Raw genomic sequence first — 13883 nt, forward strand, 5'->3', positions numbered from 1 at the left:
AAGAGACAACAGGTGAAAATTATAGGCAATTAGCAAGACACCCCCAAAAAAGGACTGGTTTTGCAGGTGGTGACCACAGACCACTTCTCAGTTCCTATGCTTCCTGGCTGATGTTTTGGTCACTTTTGATTGCTGGCGGTGCTTTCACTCTAGTGGTAGCATGAGACGGAGTCTACAACCCACACAAGTGGCTCAGGTAGTGCAGCTCATCCAGGATGGCACATCAATGCGAGCTGTGGCAAGAAGGTTTGCTGTGTCTGTCAGCGTAGTGTCCAGAGCATGGAGGCGCTACCAGGAGACAGGCCAGTACATCAGGAGACGTGGAGGAGGCCGTAGGAGGGCAACAACCCAGCAGCAGGACTGCTACCTCCGCCTTTTTGCAAGGAGGAGCAGGAGGAGCGCTGCCAGAGCCCTGCAAAATGACCTCCAGCAGGCCACAAATGTGCATGTGTCTGCTCAAACGGTCAGAAACAGACTCCATGAGGGTGGTATGAGGGCCCGACGTCCACAGGTGGGGGTTGTGCTTACAGCCCAACACCGTGCAGGACGTTTGGCATTTGCCAGAGAACACCAAGATTGGCAAATTCGCCACTGGCGCACTGTGCTCTTCACAGATGAAAGCAGGTTCACACTGAGCACATGTGACAGACGTGACAGAGTCTGGAGACGCCGTGGAGAACGTTCTGCTGCCTGCAACATCCTCCAGCATGACCGGTTTGGCGGTGGGTCAGTCATGGTGTGGGGTGACATTTCTTTGGGGGGCCACACAGCCCTCCATGTGCTCGCCAGAGGTAGCCTGACTGCCATTAGGTACCGAGCTGAGATCCTCAGACCCCTTGTGAGACCATATGCTGGTGCGGTTGGCCCTGGGTTCCTCCTAATGCAAGACAATGCTAGACCTCATGTGGCTGGAGTGTGTCAGCAGTTCCTGCAAGAGGAAGGCATTGATGCTATGGACTGTTCCGCCCATTCCCCACACCTGAATCCAATTGAGCACATCTGGGACATCATGTCTCGCTCCATCCACCAACACCACGTTGCACCACAGTCTGTCCAGGAGTTGGCGGAAGCTTTAGTCCAGGTCTGGGAGGAGATGTCTCAGGAGACCATCCGCTACCTCATCAGGAGCATGCCCAGGCATTGTAGGGAGGTCATAGAGGCACGTGGAGGCCACACACACGACTGAGCCTTGTTTTAAGGACATTACATACAAGTTGGATCAGCCTGTAGTGTGGTTTTCCACTTTAATTTTGAGGGTGACTCCAAATCCAGACCTACATGGGTTGATAAATTTGATTTCCATTGATAATTTTTGTGTGATTTTGTTGTCAGCACATTCAACTATGTAAAGACAAAAGTATTTAATAAGATTATTTCATTCATTCAGATCTAGGATGTGATATTTTAGTGTTCCCTTTATTTTTTTGAGCAGTGAGGGAAAAAAGTATTTGATCCCCTGCTGATTTTGTACGTTTGCCCACTGACAAAGACATGATCAGTCTATAATTTTAATGGTAGGTTTATTTGAACAGTGAGAGACAGAATAACAACAACAAAATCCAGAAAAATGCATGTAAAAAATGTTATTAATTGATTTGCATTTTAATGAGGGAAATAAGTATTTGACCCCTCTGCAAAACATGACTTAGTACTTGGTGGCAAAACCCTTGTTGGCAATCACAGAGGTCAGACGTTTCTTGTAGTTGGCCACCAGGTTTGCACACATCTCAGGAGGGATTCTGTCCCACTCCTCTTTGCAGATCTTCTCCAAGTCATTAAGGTTTCGAGGCTGACGTTTGGCAACTCGAAACTTCAGCTCCCTCCACAGATTTTCTATGGGTTTAAGGTCTGGAGACTGGCTAGGCCACTCCAGGATCTTAATGTGCTTCTTCTTGAGCCACTCCTTTGTTGCATTGGCCGTGTGTTTTGGGTCATTGTCATGCTGGAATACCCATCCACTACCCATTTTCAATGCCCTGGCTGAGGGAAGGAGGTTCTCACCCAAGATTTGACGGTACATGGCCTCGTCCATCGTCCCTTTGATGCGGTGAAGTTGTCCTGTCCCCTTAGCAGAAAAACACCCCCAAAGCATAATGTTTCCACCTCCATGTTTGACGGTGGGGATGGTGTTCTTTCGGTCATAGGCAGCATTCCTCCACCTCCAAACACGGCGAGTTGAGTTAATGCCAAAGAGCTCCATTTTGGTCTCATCTGACCACAACACCTTCACCCAGTTCTCCTCTGAATCATTCAAATGTTCATTGGCATACTTCAGACGGGCCTGTATATGTGCTTTCTTGTGGGCGCTGCAGGATTTCAGTCCTTCACGGCGTAGTGTGTTACCAATTGTTTTCTTGGTGACTATGGTCCCAGCTGCCTTGAGATCATTGACAAGATCCTCCTGTGTAGTTCTGGGCTGATTCCTCACCGTTCTCATGATCATTGCAACTTCACAAGGTGAGATCTTGCATAGAGCCCCAGGCCCGAGTGAGATTGACAGTTCTTTTGTGTTTCTTCCAGTTGCGAATAATCGCAAAAGCTGCTTGGCGATGGTCTTGTAGCCCATTCCAGCCTTGTGTAGGTCTACAATCTTATCCCTGACATCCTTGGAGACCTCTTTGGTCTTGGCCATGGTGGAGAGTTTGGAATCTGATTGATTGATTGCTTCTGTGGACAGGTGTCTTTTATACAAGTAACAAACTGAGATTAGGAGCACTCCCTTTAAGAGTGTGCTCCTAATCTCAATTCGTTACCTGTATAAAAGACACCTGGGAGCCAGAAATCTTTCTTATTGAAAGGGGGTCAAATACTTATTTCCCTCATTAAAATGCGAATCAATTTATAACATTTTTTACATGCGTTTTTCTGGATTTTTTTGTTGTTATTCTGTCTCTCACTGTTCAAATAAACCTACCATTAAAATTATAGACTGATCATTTCTTTGTCAGTGGGCAAACGTACAAAATCAGCAGGGGATCAAATACTTTTTTCCCTCACTGTACATATACACATACATACATATAAATACATATACATATATATATACAGTGGGGGAAAACAATATTTAGTTAGCCACCAATTGTACAAGTTCTCCCACTTAAAAAGATGTGAGAGGCCTGTATTTTTAATCATAGGTACACGTCAACTATGACAGACGAAATGAGAAAAAAAATATCCAGAAAATCAGGATTTTTTATGAATTTATTTGCAAATTATGGTGGAAAATAAGTATTTGGTCAATAACAAAAGTTTCTCAATACTTTGTTATATACCCTTTGTTGGCAATGACACAGGTCAAACGTTTTCTGTAAGTCTTCACAAGGTTTTCACACACTGTTGCTGGTATTTTGGCCCATTCCTCCATGTAGCTCTCCTCTAGAGCAGTGATGTTTTGGGGCTGTCGCTGGGCAACACAGACTTTCAACTCCCTCCAAAGATTTTCTATGGGGTTGAGATCTGGAGACTGGCTAGGCCACTCCAGGACCTTGAAATGCTTCTTACGAAGCCACTCCTTCGTTGCCCGGGCGGTGTGTTTGGGATCACTGTCATGCTGAAAGACCCAGCCACGTTTCATCTTCAATGCCCTTGCTGATGGAAGGAGGTTTTCACTCAAAATCTCACGATACATGGCCCCATTCATTCTTTCCTTTACACGGATCAGTCGTCCTGGTCCCTTTGCAGATAAACAGCCCCAAAGCATGATGTTTCCACCACCATGCTTCACAGTAGGTATGGTGTTCTTTGGATGCAACTCAGCATTCTTTGTCCTCCAAACACGACGAGTTGAGTTTTTACCAAAAAGTTATATTTTGGTTTCATCTGACCATATGACATTCTCCCAATCCTCTTCTGGATCATCCAAATGCACTCTAGCAAACTTCAGACGGGCCTGGACATGTACTGGCTTAAGCAGGGGGACACGTCTGGCACTGCAGGATTTGAGTCCCTGGCGGCGTAGTGTGTTACTGATGGTAGGCTTTGTTACTTTGGTCCCAGCTCTCTGCAGGTCATTCACTAGGTCCCCCCGTGTGGTTCTGGGATTTTTGCTCACCGTTCTTGTGATCATTTTGACCCCACGGGGTGAGATCTTGCGTGGAGCCCCAGATCGAGGGAGATTATCAGTGGTCTTGTATGTCTTCCATTTCCTAATATATGCTCCCACAGTTGATTTCTTCAAACCAAGATGCTTACCGATTGCAGATTCAGTCTTCCCAGCCTGATGCAGGTCTACAATTTTGTTTCTGGTGTCCTTTGACAGCTCTTTGGTCTTGGCCATAGTGGAGTTTGGAGTGTGACTGTTTGAGGTTGTGGACAGGTGTCTTTTATACTGATAACAAGTTCAAACAGGTGCCATTAATACAGGTAACGAGTGGAGGACAGAGGAGCCTCTTAAAGAAGAAGTTACAGGTCTGTGAGAGCCAGAAATCTTGCTTGTTTGTAGGTGACCAAATACTTATTTTCCACCATAATTTGCAAATAAATTCATTACAAATCCTACAATGTGATTTTCTGGATTTTTTTTCTCAATTTGTCTGTCATAGTTGACGTGTACCTATGATGAAAATTACAGGCCTCTCTCATCTTTTTAAGTGGGAGAACTTGCACAATTGGTGGCTGACTAAATACTTTTTTCCCCCACTCTATATTCAGAGCCATATCCCTGTAATGCGTAGAGAAGATCTTATGTCAAGTGTTATTGAAGTGTTTTGGTTGCAGGTACACTTGCCACATCTAAAGCCTTTTCTTTTGGGGTGTTGCTATAGGCCACCAAGTGCGAACAGTCAGTATCTAAATAATATGTGTGAAATGCTTGATAGTGTATGTGATGTAAACAGAGGTCTACTTTCTTGGGGACCTGAATATTGACTGGTTTTCATCAAGCTGTCTGCTCAAGAGTAAGCTTCTTTCTGTAACCTGTGCCTGTAATCTGGTTCAGGTTATTAATCAACCTACCAGGGTGTTTACAAACACTACAGGAACAAGATCATCCACATGTATTGATCACATTTTTACTAATACTGTAGAACTTTGTTCTAAAGCTGTATCCGTACCCATTGGATGCAGTGATCACAATATAGTGGCTATATCCAGGAAAGCTCATATGTGGATGATGTAAAAAATATGTGTTGGTCTGATGTGATTAATAAGGAGCATCCAGACGCTGCACTTGATGAATTTATGAAATTGCTTCTTCCAATTATTGATAAACATGCACCTGTTAGGAAACTGACTGTTAGAACTGTTAAGGATCCATGGACTGATGAGGAATTGAAAAACTGTATGGTTGAAAGAGATGGGGCAAAAGTAGTGGCTAATAAGTCTGGCTGCACATCTGACTGGTTGACTTACTGCAAATTGAGAAATTATGTGACTAAACTTAACAAAAAGAAGCCAAGATCAATGATATAAAGAATGATGGAAAAAAACATTGGAGTACTTTAAATGAAATTATGGGCAGAAAGACAAATTCAACTCCATCTTTCATCGAATCAAATAATGAAAGAAAAGCATTTCAAGTTTACATTTTTAAAAGTTAGTGTGGGAGAGGTGGAAAAAGTATTGTTATCGATCAATAATGACAAACCTCCTGGCATTGACAATGTCACGATCGTCAAGGTAAGGAGTAGACCAAGGCGCAGCGTTGCAAGCAAACATCTTCTTTAATAAATGAAACACGATCAAAACAAACAAAGACGATAACGTGACAGTACACGGTGAAACTAAACTACCTGGAAACAAGAACCCACAAACACAAAGTGAAAACAGACAGTTTAAATATGGCTCCCAATCAGAGACAACCAGCGAACAGCTGACACTCGTTGCCTCTGATTGGGAGTCAATTAAGCCAACCCAGAAAACAACAACCTAGAACACCCAACATAGAAATAACCCACACAGAACGAACACACTCTGGCTCAACAGAAAAGAGTCCCGGAGCCAGAGCGTGACAGTACCCCCCCCTAAAGGCGCGGACTGCGACCGCGCCTCAAAAGAGCAAAACAGGGGAGGGCTGGGTGGGCATACCTCCTCGGCAGCGGTTCCGGCTCCCGGCTTGACCAAAACCCTACAACAAACCCCCCATAGCGCCCCTGGTCCGGTCTGGCCCTGCTGGCTGGAGCTGGACTGGACGTAGCAGGAGCGGTAGGCTTCAGCTCCTTAGTGGAGCAGTTGAGCGGTACCTGTATTGGCACCGATGACTCAGGCACGGGTTGTGCCGGACTGACGACTCGCTCCCCTGGCTTGGTGCGAGTAGCAGGAACGGGCTGGACCAGGCTGACGACGCGCACCCCTGGCTTGGCGCGTGAGGCAGGAAAGGACCGGACCTGGCTGACGATGCGCCCCCTTGGCTTGGTGCGTGGAGCAGCGACGGGCCGGACCTGGCTGACGACTCGCACCCCGGGCTTGGTGCGAGTAGCAGGAACGGGCTGAACCAGGCTGACGACTCGTACCCCTGGCTTGGTGCGAGTAGCAGGAACGGGCTGGACCAGGCTGACGACGCGCACCCCTGGCTTGGCGCGTGAGGCAGGAACGGACCGGACCTGGCTGACGATGCGCCCCCTTGGCTTGGTGCTTGGAGCAGCGACGGGCCGGACCTGGCTGACGACTCGTACCCCTGACTTGGTGCGAGTGGCAGGAACTGGCCGGGCCGAGCTGGCGACGCACACCGTAGGTTTGGTGCGTGAAGCAGGTACAGGCCGGGCCGGGCTGGCGACGCACACCGTAGGCTTTGTGCGTGGAGCAGGGACAGGCCGGGCTGGGCTGGCGACGCACACCGTAGGCTTTGTGCGTGGAGCAGGGACAGGCCGGGCTGGGCTGGCGACGCACACCGTAGGCTTTGTGCGTGGAGCAGGGACAGGCCGGGCTGGGCTGGCGACGCACACCGTAGGCTTTGTGCGTGGAGCAGAGACAGGCCGGGCTGGGCTGGCGACGCACACCGTAGGCTTTGTGCGTGGAGCAGGGACAGGCCGGGCTGGGCTGGCGACGCACACCGTAGGCTTTGTGCGTGGAGCAGGAACAGGCTGGGCTGGACTGGCGACGCACCCCGTAGGCTTGGTGCGTGGAGCAGGGACAGGCCGGGCTGGGCTGTCGACGCGCACCACTGACTTGGTGGGAATGGAAGGAACAGGCCGGGCCGGGCTGACGACGCGCACCACTGACTTGGTGGGAATGGCAGGAACAGGCCGGGCTGGGCTGACGACGCGCACCACTGACTTGGTGGGAATGGCAGGAACAGGCCGGACCGTACTGGGGACACACACCACTGGCCCCACGCAGGGATCAGGAACGGACCGGACTGGTAACACACCCCAGTACCTCTCGCCGTGCCTCCACACTTTCCCTCTCCTCTGTGCCCAGTGGCCCCCCTAACCTGGCGGCCTTCTCTGCCAACGCTTTGCACCGCTCTAACCCGTACACCTGCTGCCCCGACGTCGTGAGCCCCCCCCCTAAAAATTTCCTGGGGGTCTCTCCTCCCCGTGGCCAAGGCCTCTCTCTCTCTTGCCAGACTCGCAATCATCTCCTCCCACGTCCATCCTCTCTCCTCGTCACGCTGCTTGATCCAGTCGAGGTTGCCACGGAGATCTGCCAGCGATGGCTCCTGAACACGCTGCTTGGTCTGGTTAAGGTGGGTTCTTCTGTCACGATCGTCAAGGTAACGAGTAGACCAAGGCGAAGCGTTGCAAGCAAACATCTTCTTTAATAAATGAAACACGATCAAAACAAACAAAGACGATAACGTGACAGTACACGGTGAAACTAAACTACCTGGAAACAAGAACCCACAAACACAAAGTGAAAACAGACAGTTTAAATATGGCTCCCAATCAGAGACAACCAGCGAACAGCTGACACTCGTTGCCTCTGATTGGGAGTCAATTAAGCCAACCCAGAAAACAACAACCTAGAACACCCAACATAGAAATAACCCACACAGAACGAACACACTCTGGCTCAACATAAAGAGTCCCGGAGCCAGAGCGTGACAGACAACTTAGATGGAAAGCTACTGAGGATGGTAGCTGACTCTGTAGCCACTCCTATCTGTCATATCTTTAATCTGAGCCTAGAGGAAAGTCTTTGTCCTCAGGCCTGGAGGGAAGCCAAAGTAATTCCGCTACCCAAGAATGGTAAAGCGGCCTTTACTGGTTCTAACAGCAGACCTATAAGCTTGCTGCCAGCTCTTAGCAAACTGTTGGAAAAAATGGTGTTTGACCAAATACAATGCTTTTTCTCTGTAAACAAATGAACAACATACTTTCAGCATGCTTATAGGGAAGGGCACTCAACATGTACTGCACTGACACAAATGACTGATGATTGGTTGAAAGAAATTGATAATAAGAAGATTGTGGGAGCTGTACTGTTAGATTTCAGTGCAGCCTTTGATATTATTGACCATAACCTGTTGTTGAAAAAAAGTATGTGTTATGGCTTTTTCAGCTATCTATCTAATAGAACTCAAAGGGTTTTCTTTAATGGAAGCTTCTCTAATGTCAAACATGTAAAGTGTGGTGTACCACAGGGCAGCTCTCTAGGCCCTCTACTCTTTTCTATTTTTACCAATGACCTGCCACTGGCATTAAACAAAGCATGTGTGTCCATGTATGCTGATGATTCAACCATATACGCATCAGCAACCACAGCTAATGAAGTCCATGAAACCCTTAACAAAGAGTTGCAGTCTGTTTTGGAATGGGTGGCCACTAATAAACTAGTCCTGAACATCTCTAAAACTAAGAGCATTGTATTTGGTACAAATCATTCCATAAGTTCTAGACCTCAGCTGAATCTGGTAATGAATGGTGTGGCTGTTGAACAAGTTGAGGAGACTAAATTACTTGGCGTTACCTTAGATTGTAAACTATCATGGTCAAAACATATAGATTCAATGGTTGTAAAGATGGGGAGAGGTCTGTCCGTAATAAAGAGATGCTCTGCTTTTTTGACACCACACTCCAAAAAGCAAGTCCTGCAGGCTCTAGTCTTGACTAATCTTGATTATTGTCCAGTCGTGTGGTCCAGTGCTGCAAGGAAATACCTAGTTAAGCTGCAGCTGGCCCAAAACAGAGTGGCACGTCTTGCTCTTCATTGTAATCAGAGGGCTGATATAAATACTATGCATGCCAGTCTCTCTTGGCTAAGAGTTGAGGAGAGACTGACTGCATCACTTATTTTTATAAGAAAATCCCAAATTGTTTGCATAGTCAACTTACATACAGCTCTGACACACACACTCTTTTCATAGTCCCCAAATCCAGAACAAAGAAAGGGTACAGTATTATATAGAGCCATTATTGCATGCAACTCTGTTCCATCTCATATTGCTCAAATAAACAGCAAACCTGGTTTCAAAAAACAGATAAAGCAACACCTCACGGCACAACGCCTCTCCCCTATTTGACCTAGATAGTTTGTGTGTATGTATTGACATGTAGGCTACGTGTGCCTTTAAAAAAAATGTATGTAGTTCTGTCCTTGAGCTGTTCTTGCCTATTAATGTTCTGTATTGTGTCATGTTTCATGTTAGGTGTGGACCCCAGGAAGAGTAGCTGCTGCTTTTGCAACAGCTAATGGGGATCCTAATAAAATACTAAATACCAAATAGAGCTTTTCAATTGGCATCTCTCCCCCTGTTTTCAGTCACAGGTGGGGATTGGATTAGGTGTGAGCAGTGCAGGAGGTGGGCTCATGAGTTGTGCTCCAATTTGACTGGGGATAGCTTTATTTGTGACCTATGGACAAATGAGAATTGTGCAATAGCAGAGCATAAGAGAGTTGACACAACAATGTTACACTGAGTTCATTAGTTAAGTTATTGTTATTAAATGTTATACTCCAATGTTATTTAATGTTATTAGTTATAGTAACCCCGGTACTTTAAAAAAGCACCCCTTTTCTAAAATCAACATTTCATGAAAAAAGTGTAAACTGTAGCCATTTATTTCCCTTTATAGTTTATTTGCCTAAGCATGACCTTCATCCACACACAATTTATTTTTTCCAAACGTTGCTTTTTTGTGTCAGCAATTAGACACTGTTCTTAGGGGGGGCTAGTTACCCCCTTGTACCCTATTACTTGATTACTGATTCCCCCCACACTCTCTATTTTTCTCTCTCATTCAAAGGACCATTCACAGTCCAGTCACTCAGCCCTATCCAGAAACTCTCAAGGTCCTACACTACTTCCTCCTACAACACCCTGATGAGAAGCAATAAGGTGTGTCTCTTTCTCATGTTGTGTGGTATAACCTATAGATGACTCCTAGACACTATCACATAGTTTACCTCTGAATTGGTGTCCACATCAGGCTATTTACTTGTTACCTGTGTGTTAGAATTCGGCGTCCCTTTCACATAATTTTAATGATCCCTCCACTGTCACATGCTCTCTCTCTTTCTCTCCAGGATACATTAGGGGAAGTTGCTTTGCTGTTGGCACCAATCCCACGCTGCCAGACAACATCAACAACTTTACCCCCTTCATCCTAAACTTTTCTAACTCTTGTTCAACTATTTATATAATTAATATGAATTTGGAGGACAGAAATTATTAAATATTAAAGCTAAAAGCTTCAGTCATACAAAAGTTATACTTAAATCCGAACTGGTTATCTAGCAAATTAGTAAGATTGTCTCACCCCATGTTCAAGAATGGCCTTTTCCCTTTATTCAGATTACAACCTTTCACTTTCAGTTATTTGAAAAGGAAATAATCTCCCAAATATCACTATTTCTAAAACAAGCCATAGAAAGTTGGTTGCAATTTCAATTTAATCCTCCAGAATCCGACAGGACAAATAATGCAACAAATATTGTGGTTAAACTCAAATATACTAATTGATAAAAAACCATTACTTTTTGAAATGATATCATAGGTAGTACTGGTGGAGTTATGTCGCACATGCAGCAAACAAAAAAATATGGAAATGTCTGCTCTACCCAAAATTACAACCAAATAATTGCTGCATTACCGCAAAAATGGAAGAGGAAAGTGGAAGGGGGAAAAAGTAAGGAACTTGTCTGTCGGCCCTGCATTAAAGAAAATAATTGGTTAAAGAAAATTATGATAAATAAAAAAGTATACCAGTATCATTTAAGGACCAAAGGATTGAAAGCCGTCCCATATAGATTGCAAAATAGTTGGGAAGAGATTTTTGACGTACCGATTCCATGGCATAGTGTTAATGAACTGATACGCAAAACGGATTCAAAATGTAAATATTTAGTCAGCCACCAATTGTGCAAGTTCTCCCACTTAAAAAGATGAGAGAGGCCTGTAATTTTCATCATAGGTACACGTCAACTATGACAGACAAATTGAGATTTTTTTTCTCCAGAAAATCACATTGTAGGATTTGTAATGAATTTATTTGCAAATTATGGTGGAAAATAAGTATTTGGTCACCTACAAACAAGCAAGATTTCTGGCTCTCACAGACCTGTAACTTCTTCTTTAAGAGGCTCCTCTGTCCTCCACTCGTTACCTGTATTAATGGCACCTGTTTGAACTTGTTATCAGTATAAAAGACACCTGTCCACAACCTCAAACAGTCACACTCCAAACTCCACTATGGCCAAGACCAAAGAGCTGTCAAAGGACACCAGAAACAAAATTGTAGACCTGCACCAGGCTGGGAAGACTGAATCTGCAATAGGTAAGCAGCTTGGTTTGAATAAATCAACTGTGGGAGCAATTATTAGGAAATGGAAGACATACAAGACCACTGATAATCTCCCTCGATCTGGGGCTTCACGCAAGATCTCACCCCGTGGGGTCAAAATGATCACAAGAACGGTGAGCAAAAATCCCAGAACCACACGGGGGGACCTAGTGAATGACCTGCAGAGAGCTGGGACCAAAGTAACAAAGTCTACCATCAGTAACACACTACGCCGCCAGGGACTCAAATCCTGCAGTGCCAGATGTGTCCCCCTGCTTAAGCCAGTACATGTCCAGGCCCGTCTGAAGTTTGCTAGAGTGCATTTGGATGATCCAGAAGAGGATTGGGAGAATGTCATATGGTCAGATGAAACCAAAATATAACTTTTTGGTCAAAACTCAACTCGTCGTGTTTGGATGACAAAGAATGCTGAGTTGCATCCAAAGAACACCATACCTACTGTGAAGCATGGGGGTGGAAACATCATGCTTTGGGGCTGTTTTTCTGCAAAGGGACCAGGACGACTGATCCGTGTAAAGGAAAGAATGAATGGGGCCATGTATCATGAGATTTTGAGTGAAAACCTCCTTCCATCAGCAAGGGCATTGAAGATGAAACATGGCTGGGTCTTTCAGCATGACAATGATCCCAAACACACCGCCTGGACAACGAAGGAGTGGCTTCGTAAGAAGCATTTCAAGGTCCTAGAGTGGCCTAGCCAGTCTCCAGATCTCAACCCCATAGAAAATCTTTGGAGGGAGTTGAAAGTCCGTGTTGCCCAGCGACAGCCCCAAAACATCCCTGCTCTAGAGGAGATCTGCATGGAGGAATGGGCCAAAATACCAGCAACAGTGTGTGAAAACCTTGTGAAGACTTGCAGAAAACGTTTGACCTGTGTCATTGCCAACAAAGGGTATATAACAAAGTATTGAGAAACTTTTGTTATTGACCAAATACTTATTTTCCACCATAATTTGCAAATAAATTCATTAAAAATCCTACAATGTGATTTTCTGGATTTTTTTTCCTCATTTCGTCTGTCATAGTTGACGTGTACCTATGATGATGAAAATTACAGGCCTCTCTCATCTTTTTAAGTGGGAGAACTTGCACAATTGGTGGCTGACTAAATACTTTTTTTCCCCACTGTATACAGCAACACCTCCCACATAAGCATTTCTGTCTCTTCTATAGATGTTATATTCTTGTATTGCTACTGCAATTACCCCAGCGGGCTAGTTACCCCCTAGTAACCTATCAGGCTTTCTCCGTATCATTGATCATCAGCCCCCCTGAAAGGTGGGAGGTTTACATTCAGAAAAGTCGGCCAATTGTTGGAGCAATTCATGTAGTATCCTCACCATTATGCTTTTTCTACATCTGCCTTTCAGTAAGCAGGAAAGGAGGATTGTGAATTATACCCACACCAATAAAAAGGCTGATTTTAACTTACTGTATTGGCTGATGTAACTGGATGAAGTTCATGATGATCTGCTCAGAAGCCATACTGTGTCCTTCTCCTGCGGGCACATTCTGAACCCCCACACACACACACAAGATCAGCATTGACTGTAGCTTAACTGGATATTGTTGTATTGGATGTGTAAGAAATTGCTATACAAAGGGCCAGATAGGTAACCATTTACAGTAACTGCAGTTCATTATTAGCCTACTCAGTAAATAAGCACCAGCCAGACAGAAGACCTAGCTAAGTTAACTACAGAAATTAATGTAAAAAATGCACCTTCTGCAGTAGCTACCTCTGGCCAGGCTGCTTCATCTTGTAGCAGGTTGTACTGATGGGTCGTTCGCGAACGAACTGCTCTTTTTGAACGGCTCTTTCATTTGGCTCACTTACATTTTTATTTTAGTCATTTAGCAGACGCTCTTATCCAGAGCGACTTACAGTTAGTGAATACATTTTATTTTTTTATACTGGCCCCCGGTGGGAAACGAACCCACAACCCTGGCGTTGCAAACGCCATGCTCTATCAACTGAGCTACATCCCTGCCGGCCATTCCCTCCCCTACCCTGGACGACGCTGGGCCAATTGTGCGCCGCTCATGAGCCTCCCGGTCACGGCCGGCTGCGACAGAGCCTGGATTCGAACCAGGATCTCTAGTGGCACAGTTAGCACTGCGATGCAGTGCCTTAGACCACTGCGCCACTCGGTACTGCTACTACTGCTTTTTGATTTTCAAACAGCGATTATCTACAAATAA

The sequence above is a fragment of the Coregonus lavaretus genome (genome assembly GCF_964263955.1).
Source record: "Coregonus lavaretus genome assembly, chromosome: 6".
NCBI classification, from domain to species: Eukaryota; Metazoa; Chordata; class Actinopteri; order Salmoniformes; family Salmonidae; genus Coregonus; species Coregonus lavaretus.